Source organism: Squalius cephalus (assembly GCF_949319135.1).
Source record: "Squalius cephalus genome assembly, chromosome: 13".
Taxonomy (NCBI): Eukaryota; Metazoa; Chordata; class Actinopteri; order Cypriniformes; family Leuciscidae; genus Squalius; species Squalius cephalus.
Genome location: NC_137134.1, coordinates 7,857,776 through 7,867,079, shown reverse-complemented (window position 1 = coordinate 7,867,079; position 9,304 = coordinate 7,857,776). Strand labels below are relative to the sequence as shown.

The 9,304-nt window shown below is 37.8% G+C and overlaps 1 long non-coding RNA gene across 1 annotated transcript; it reads right to left on the bottom strand.

The window, feature by feature from the left end:
- Positions 1 to 5,764: 5,764 nt before the first annotated feature.
- LOC307170374 lies at positions 5,765 to 8,361 on the bottom strand. The gene is made up of 5 exons (XR_013823365.1): positions 7,237 to 8,361; positions 6,824 to 6,994; positions 6,503 to 6,666; positions 6,290 to 6,388; positions 5,765 to 6,215 (listed from the first exon to the last, which is right to left on the bottom strand). It is a non-coding gene; the product is annotated as an uncharacterized lncRNA (long non-coding RNA).
- Between the last annotated feature and the right edge of the window lie 943 nt (positions 8,362 to 9,304).

The window sequence follows — 9,304 nt, the reverse complement described above, 5'->3', positions numbered from 1 at the left end:
CTAATTGCTCATTACATTTCATTCCCTCTCATCCTCTTATCCAGGTTCTGGATGTTGACCCAAGAATGTTATGTATCGTAAAGCAGTTTAGCAACTGGAATAGTCCCATCTTGTCTAAAGTAAAAGTGAACAATGATTTATTGCTTGCTGTTGACTCAGGAAAGTTAGTTGTTCTGGTTCTCCTTGATCTTACAGCAGCATTTGGTACAATTGAAAATGAAATTCTTTTAGAGTGTTTAAGGGTGTGTTTAATTAGCATGTTTGGTTGGATTAAAGCGAACTCTGGTGAGATTGCTCTGTTAGTGCGGTTCATTTGAATAAGTGTGAACGCTGCCATCCGAACCCTGGTGCGCATCAAACAAGAGGACAGAGACTCCTGAAAAGATGTGTCTCGATCCACTTCCAAAAGAACTCTGGTGCGGTTGGAATGATATACGCACGCAACACGGACCAAAGACATGTAAATTAACTAAAAACAGGATATGATGTCACAAGATGAGACCCTAAAAAGGATAGAATGCTCAAGCATACCTGTTTTTTTTTCTCATCATAAGCTGCGTTTCCATTACCCTTCAAATTGCGCAAATTGAAATTGCGAATTGAAAATACGCCCAATGGAAACACGTCTGCAATGGAAACAGTTTTTGTATATTTACAGTCACCTGACGTAGACGACGCGGTGTGTTTGGACAGAATAAGACACAGAGTTCTTTATTAAATTCATAAAAGATAAAATAATTACAGGAATACTGGATTCTAAACCTCAAATAAATGCCACAATCAAGACCTCGGAGCAGATATGAGGGAGACACAGCCAGAAACAGCTCATATGTGCCGCTCACAAGTATAATAAGGGTCGTTCCTCACCATTAATGCTTGGAAAACACACATACATCTCCTTCGATTAATAATAATGGCTAGTGCAGTGGCTGGGATATAGTACATAAACCTACCAACGTCTGTTGCCATGGTTTTTGGAATGATTACTTATCGCGAGAGGAAAAAATGAAGTTTTAGTCGCATAACATCGGTTAATAGAAACGCCATCATTTCGCAATAGTTTTTTGTCGACATTTAGAAAAAAAACACAAAAGTCTTGCACAAATCTCTAATGGAAACACGCCTATAGTCGCGATGTTGCCCATTACAGATCGGTACAGGCATCAGAACCGCGTCTCCTTGCAGCAAATCTTCATTTGTATGTGTGACGTATGTGTATCTGTTTTATCTCCTATATATATTTTATAAGCTCTTCACGAGTTCTCAGCTGGCTACGCACCTACAACGAGCGCATTTAGCCCTGAATACGGGATTGTTTTGGATGCTCAGTAAGTTCCACCGCAAAATATAGCTACGTAATTAAAGCAGACCAATCATGTTATGAACGTATCCCTATGCCTTTAGGTTCGGTATCTTTAGGGTTGGTGTTAAAATGCCAATGTGAACGCTAAACCGACCAGGACTAAATGTTTTTTTTTTTCAAACTGCAAGTGTGAACACACCCACTTAGGGTGAGTGGGGATCTGGAGAAATGCCAAAAATGGTTTTCTTATTTAAATGACAGCAGTTATGTAGTACAATTGAAAAATGATGTCTGTGATTGTGGTGTTCCTCAGGGGTCAGTTCTGGGGCCCATATTGTTTTCTTCATACATGCTACCACTCTGCATTATTAGTCTGAAATATAATGTTGCTTATTGTTAAGCAGATGACACTCAACTGTATCTTTCGTTTGACAGCAGATGATGGTTCTGCATTAAAAACTGATAAATTGCTTAAGTGACATTAAACTATGGATGGCACCTCTTTTTTTTTTTTACAACTTAATGAAGCCAAAACAGAACGCCTAGTGCTCGGCTCCATTATGTCACCCTCGCATATACTTGCTCATCTAGGCCTTCTTGCATCTAATGTATATAAGCAAGCAAATAATCTGGGAGTGATCTTTAATTCAGAGCTTACATTTGATAAGCATGTAAATGCTGTGCTGCAGCCTGGTTTCTTTCATTTAAGGCACATTGCAAAAATAAAACCATTTTTGTCTTTTGTCTAATGATTTGAAGCAGGTTATACAGACTTTTATATGTTCAAGGTTGAACTACTAACTCTTTGTATCTGGGGCTTCCTCTTGTTCTATTGAACCGCAACTTTTACAAAATGCAACAAGTATAGGCTTTTGACTGGCACCAAGAAGCAGGTCAATGCTAGTCTGGTTGCATTGGCTCCCAGTTAATTTCAGGACGGAGTTTAATGTTTTAATGGTTGTTTGTAAGGCCTTGCATGGCCAAATATTTTTTGGATCTTCTCCAGTTTTACCAGAGGTCATCTGAAACATTACTTTTGAAGGTCCCAAAATCTCGCCTAAAGTCCCTAACTCTAACCCCGTCTCTGGAATAACCTACCTTTGGATATTAGACGCCGTCACATTGGGTCGTTTTAAAACACGTCTGCGGGCATATTTACTTGACCAGGCAATATGGCTGAGTTAGCAGTTGATTGCAGCTCGTCTTGTGTTTTAATGTATTTTTGTTCTGATGTTTTATGTTTTTGGTTCTTTGTTATTTATGCTGTTTTAATGGAAAGCACTATTACCTTTTAAAGCAATTTCAGAACAAATACATACATATCTGGATATATATCCAGGTATCATTATCACAAAAAGATTTTATTTTTAGCCATATAGTATACTTTTTTAGCCCTTGCTACTACAATTGACAAATGTTATTCATGAAAGCCTTCCTTGGCTTCCTCGGGTGATTTAATTAATGACACATAAGAAATCAACATGATATAAATATGTATGCAACTATTTATTTTAGGATTAAAGGCTTTAAATTTAAAGGTTGTATCAGCGATTTCAGGCCCAAACATAAATGATCACATTCATCTAATCTTTCCTAACAATCCGCTAGCTGCCAGTCCCATAAGCATGCTGTCAAAAAAACGCGTCTCTGTAGGCAGCCTAGGCTCTGAGATCTGCTGGTGGTGAAACAGTTGGTTTCACCACCACTCAAAACCAAAATAAATAGTGTTCCAACCAATCACCGACAGGGGTGGGTGTTGTGAGGTTTTGTGCTCGTGCACGGCTGCACGCGAAAACGGTGACGTCTCACGCACGTGTATTACATGTTCAGTCAAGGCGCATAGTGTTTCTTTACAAAGTGACATCGCCACCTACTGGCCTGGCATGTAAAAAAATACAGCAACTTTTAGTCGTTTTCAAAGCTACTTTTGACAACCTTGTCGTTTGTACTTGAAAAACACAAAGGAAATACATTGCAGTTTTCAGTACATCGTTGTCATGTAAACATGCCCTAAATCAACTGAACTAAAAGGCTGAAAATTATTAAATTATTATTAAAATAATCTGAATAATGTTGGAGCCATAAGTCTCTTTGACTATCCTATCTGAATAATAGAATACAAGTAAAAAAAGAAAAAAAAGAAGAATTCAGAATATATATAAGAATATCACCATGTATATGTGTGTGTTAAAACACAAATACGTTTAAAACAAAACATTAACTATTTCCTGAAAAAAAAAAAAAAAAAAAAATCTTAGATGGGTAAAAACATTAAAAAAAAAATTGTACATCCTTCTTATTTATCCTCACCTAGAGGACAAGTTAAGTAACAAGTGGCTCATCTTACCCCACTCTCCCCATGTCCAAAAATCCATATTTAAAAGCCCACCAACCACCTGCAGTTTGGTTTTATGTGACACCACATACCCATCACAACCTCTGTCAGTGTTACTAATGTAAGAAAAGAAAATGAAAACACTGAAAATTGATACATGATTGAAAACCTTTCTGGGAACTGCATTAAAAGTGTCGACATTCCAATCTATATTAAGTGCATGTTGCCATTTCCTGAACAATAAATCCCAATAAAAAGGCCTAGCTTAGTAGTATAACATGGGTGATGGAAAAGCTGTTATGGCCAAGTCAGTCTAGGCGATTGTCTCGGACGCATTAAGGAAGTTCAGTCTCTTCTGCGTTAGCTTCAGACCATTCCTCTTAGTCTTCACAGCTCACCTTTCTGAGGCCCGCGGTGAAACACTAGTGTCTACGCTAAACGTTTCGGCAGCAAATAAATCTCCATTCCTTTGTCCTGGGAAGTCGTTTATTATCTGACTAGCGTGTTGCTGCTCTGTGGGAATTCTCAACCGCTACTTGAGGTCAAAGGTTACATCTTCACAGTGTAGCCGCTCCTAAAGGACATGCTAGCAATCCTATCCTAAAAGGAAAGCTGAAGTGTTCACTTGTAGTGTACTTCAAATTTTAAACGTATATTATTAACAAACTGCACTTGCAGATAAAATAATATAAATGAAATAAAAGGCTACTTAAGTGTACTTAAAGAGAGTCTTGACTGTGACACCTAAAAAGTGCACTTGTAATTAAAAACTTTAAAGTACATTTTAAATCATTGTTTAAATAATATTTTGTCATGCTTTAACGTACTTATTTTAATGTGTGACTAACATACTTAAGCACATTAGAATTTTAACTGTAGTGTTATTTGATATTGCATTTAAAGTTAATTATTTTAAATGCACTAAATTGCAACTTCACCTTTACAAATATATTTAAATGCATCACATACATGTTTCAATGGAAATTACATTAACATATATTTTAGTTTACATTCGGAAGATAAAATTACATATTCAAATTACATATAATTTAAAGTAAAAAAAGTTCCTGCCTTATTTTTTTTTTTTAAGTATAATCCACTTGGATGTTTAAATCATTTCAACTTAAATTATATTAAACTGACTTGAGTTGAATCTTGTATATCTTGTAAAAAGAGTAACTTGTTTTGATGAGTAATGTATAAACATATGTTGTCATAACTTATTGATCACATCATTTTTTTACAGCGTAAAATATGTACTTAAGTAAATCAAAAGTTCAACTAATTGCATTTAATATAAATTTAAACTATAACAATTTAATTTAATTGCAATTAACTTGTTTGAAAAATTACATTCAGTGATAAAGCGTAGCATCTATGTTGCACGTCACCACGTAGGCTCACTATTGGGTGACGCTGATCATGTGTGTGAAGCGTGTGACGTGCAACACAGACGCGCTACGCTATTACACTACGTGAAAAGACTCGAGGCCCAGAGAGAAGGAAATGAAAAGTGGAATAAAGTCGTTATTTTTGTTTGTTTTTGCGCATAAAAAGTATTCTCGTCGCTTTATAAACTTAAGATTGAGCCACTGGAGTCACTTGGACTATAAACAATGTCTTTAATACATTTTCTGGGCCAGCAAGTTATAGTGTTCATAAGCCTGTGGAGGAGTGATCCAGCACTCAAGATTTCATCAAAAATATCTTAATTTGTGTTCTGAAGATGAACGAAGGTCTTACGGGGTTGGAACAACATGAGGGTGAGTAATTACTGACAGAATTTTCATTTTTGGGTGAACTAACCCTTTAAGACCATACTGTTAAAGCTGTTACTTCTAACTCTAACTCAATAAAATTAAGACAACATTTTCCAACTACTTTTTGCAAGTTTAGTGAACTAACAGATTTTTTGATTAAGGACAACTTGATAATATGCATTTCAATGAATGCGAAAATATTAAGTAGCATTTTCAGAAAAAAAGCCAATAAATTGAGTACAATCAATGTCAAAAATATCAGCATATTGTACACACTGGACTTAATTAAAATATGTAACATTTAAATTAAAAAAATACTATTTTGACCACTTTGCCCTTTCTGTGTTTTGGAAGTGTACACGGCTTCAAATAAATTTCCAACATTTATTAAATTATTGCCATATCCAAACAGTAGCAATGAGCTGGACAGTATAAACGATCAATAACATCTGTATTCATGCATTAAAGAAAGCATGTCCTCAGCTAATAAAGTGCAGGTTAGTGGAACAGTTCAGTTTTTCACTATGTACATACATAATGTTACAACATTTTAAAATTAAGTCAACAGGCACTTTTGAAACAATTCACAAGCCATGCCATGAACTTGGGGCTTGGTTTTGGGCGCAGTGTGTCAAGTCCCACGAAAAGCCTTTGAAACACCTCAAATGTTTTGGAAAGCTTGGACTGATACTCAAGACTAAGTGCATATGTCCACCCAAGCAGTAAGAAGCATGCTTTGGCCAGATTTCCAAGATTGGTAAGGACTGGTATTCCCTCAATGATGATTCCCACTGCATTTTCAGGTCATCATAGCCCCCTTTGAGATAAAAGATAAAGTATTTAAGACAAACAATCTCATTTGTTGATGAAAAACAAATCCTCCACCACTACTTGCCAAATGCTGGTTCAGTCAGTTCACATCAACAGTCAGCTCAATTTACACCTGTTCACCAGACTGACCCAAACCTGCTTTGGGTCTTCACTCCAACCCTGTAATGCCATCATTACAGTAGGTCTGTATTAGTTTTTCTTTATTATTCATTATAATATATTAATAGTAATAAATAACAAAACACATTACAACTCAATTGATTAATATTGTACCTTTTAACTTTGTAACCACTTTTGCCCCGCCTGTATCAGTTCCATCAACAGGTTATTGATGCGTTGACCAGTTGGCACTAAAGAGCTCTAGGAGCTTTGGGGTGTGCTTGTCCAGCTGTGACATAAACGTTGCTTCCAGGGGAAACGCAGAACTCCTCGTTTACCTGTAAGACAGCAAATGTTGGACTGTTATTTAAGGGAGTTTAAAGATTAGCAACATTTGCAAAAAAGTGAGTCTACTATCTCATATCCAAGTCACAATTTCCAAAAAGTTATCATAAGTGAGTAGAGTCAGGAAACACTGCATGATAAGTCACTTACCTGGAATGGTTTGAAGAGGGCAGGCCATCTTTCCTTAAATTCTGCCACACCAGGAGACTTGGCAACCCCTTCCTTCAGTGGCACATTAATCTCCGACCGACGCTAATCACTCAGCTAGCTGTGGCTTCGTGTGTGTCTGTGTGTCTGTGTGTCCGCGAGTCCACTGCCAAACTATGTCAAAGCCACGACAAGTTACAAACACCTCTGAAACATTAAACTATCACACAAAGACAACATTACTTATACAACGCACACACACATAGATTTATACAGCTCAAGTTAACAAACTGTTTGAGGTAGAGCACATTCGAAGTTGGCGGTTGCAAAAGTTTGTAGGAAACAGAGCGACACTTTTGCAGAAACACGTTAATTAGGGTAAAATCTAACTTTTAACAATACAAAGAGTTACTTACATTAGTTTGGCAGTGGACTCGCTTCCATGAGGTACGTGAAGTATGAATTATCCGGCTCCGTTGGAAAACCCTGTTGGAATAAACTCCTGGAACATACGAGAGCGAAGGATTCGCCCGGGCTTGTTATTCCGCTGCTGAGGAAGGGCGGGTCGTGTCTTTTTATGTCTGATATAAACTTTTAAAATGAGTTTTGTAAAAGCAATTTATGGTGAAGTCCAATGAAATTAATGTTATTATAAAAAATATTAAGTTCAAATATTCACACTTTTTACTTATTGATAACTCAAAAAACAAAGAAAGAAAAATTAATTAATTTATTGGAATAAATATCGTTTTTAAAACGAAGTCATACGGACAATAGCACTGAACGACTTCGTTACGGAGCAAAAATGTGTATATTGTGAAAAATATGTATATTGTGGCCACGAATTAACAATTCATAACCGCGACTTACTAATACATCATGCGCACGATGTAATAATTCGTTCCATTGTTTTAGTGAAATCAAAACGAGGAAACGAATTAGTTCAAAATGGCCATGATTTACTAAAACAAGGGAACAAATAAATAAATCGTAGGAATGAATTCTTAATTCGTGACCTTGATGTATAAACTTTTATGTCCGTTTGTCACGTGCGAGGCTCTGTGCTTTTTAAAAATATGCTAAAGTGTACTTTTTTTTTTACCACACAGGCTCAACGTCCATATGAAGAGATAAACAAAAAGAACAATGAACTAAAAGTCAGCTATGGATGCGACTTCTGCATTCAGCATCTGATCATTGTGTTTAGGTTATAGCTGATGGTGCTTCTCTTCAAATATGTTCCTTCTTCGTTCTGCTTGAGTTTCTTCTTTACTGCAACCGTAATGACTGATGCTACTTATTTCAGTGGAAAATGTTGGAGTCAGTGATAATTTATTCTGTTGAACAGCATTTAAATCTTGCTCATCCAAGCACGACGATGCAACTTCAACAAGCTGAAGCGAGTCCACCTCGGGGAGGGGAGGGTGTGTTATCGTTCGCTCGCGTTGTTCCGCGGCCAGCCAGCCTTTGATACGGCCTTGGTGATGGTTTTGAGGCCTGGTGGAGGGACGAGCTGACGGCATGCAGTGCTTTCTCACACCCCAGGGCCTCCGGGGGCCTCTCGGGCCCCAGCTCTTGGCAGGCGGACTGGCTCCAGCGGTGTGTCTCCTCGTGGCGTGTCTGTAGTGCATCCAGAGCTGGAGCTGTGCTCTGTCAGGGAGCAACGCTGGCTGCAGTTTGATGAGAGGCAGAGAACGAGGCGGCGGAGGTTTTATGTGTGTGTGTGTGTGTGGGAGGCTGGGGACTTGCAGGCAGCAGGGACTCTCACACATATCAAACGTTTTTTGTTTTTTTTATATGCTTTTTGTGGCAGAGGCATCCAAAAGTACAATTTTGGACAGTTAAGAAACAAATACAAATGTCTGAATGTCTTCGCGTTACATAAACTCCACTTGGTTTGATGTGTCGTTATGTAAAAGGAATAGCACAGGCCCATTTTTCAAACAAAACATTTCTCAGAAAAGGAAAGTTTGTTTGGTTTGTTTAACTTCAGTAAATAGTGATTAAAATGAGAAAAGTATTGTGAATAAGAGTGACAACCGAGGATCGTGTTTAGAACTGTCTTTTTATAGCCTGACCAGCCAGACTCACATCAAGATGTTTCAAGAACAGGCAGGACTCAATCCGAGGGGTGGGATAAACGGTTGTCTTTCAAATTCCCTCTGCACGCAATAGGATAGCGCTACAACCAACCAGAGAGTTTTCCCACCAGCGGAGCTAGTTGATAGGTTAAACTTTTGCCGTATCCGGTCGGCAAAACTCCGAACACATCTTCCTTTTTTAAGAATGACTTCAGTGCCGTTCTTTGTTCTTTTCTCAAAGAAAAGCTTAACTCCAAGTCCTCCAGAGTCACGGCCAAAGCCGGTTTGAAAGACCCATCTTCTTTGTTTTCAAGTCGCAGGGAATTCACGGGGAACCGTCGCAACTCCCACCGACTCTATACACGATGTGATTGGCCGGACTAGAGTTTGTTTTTTCCAGCTC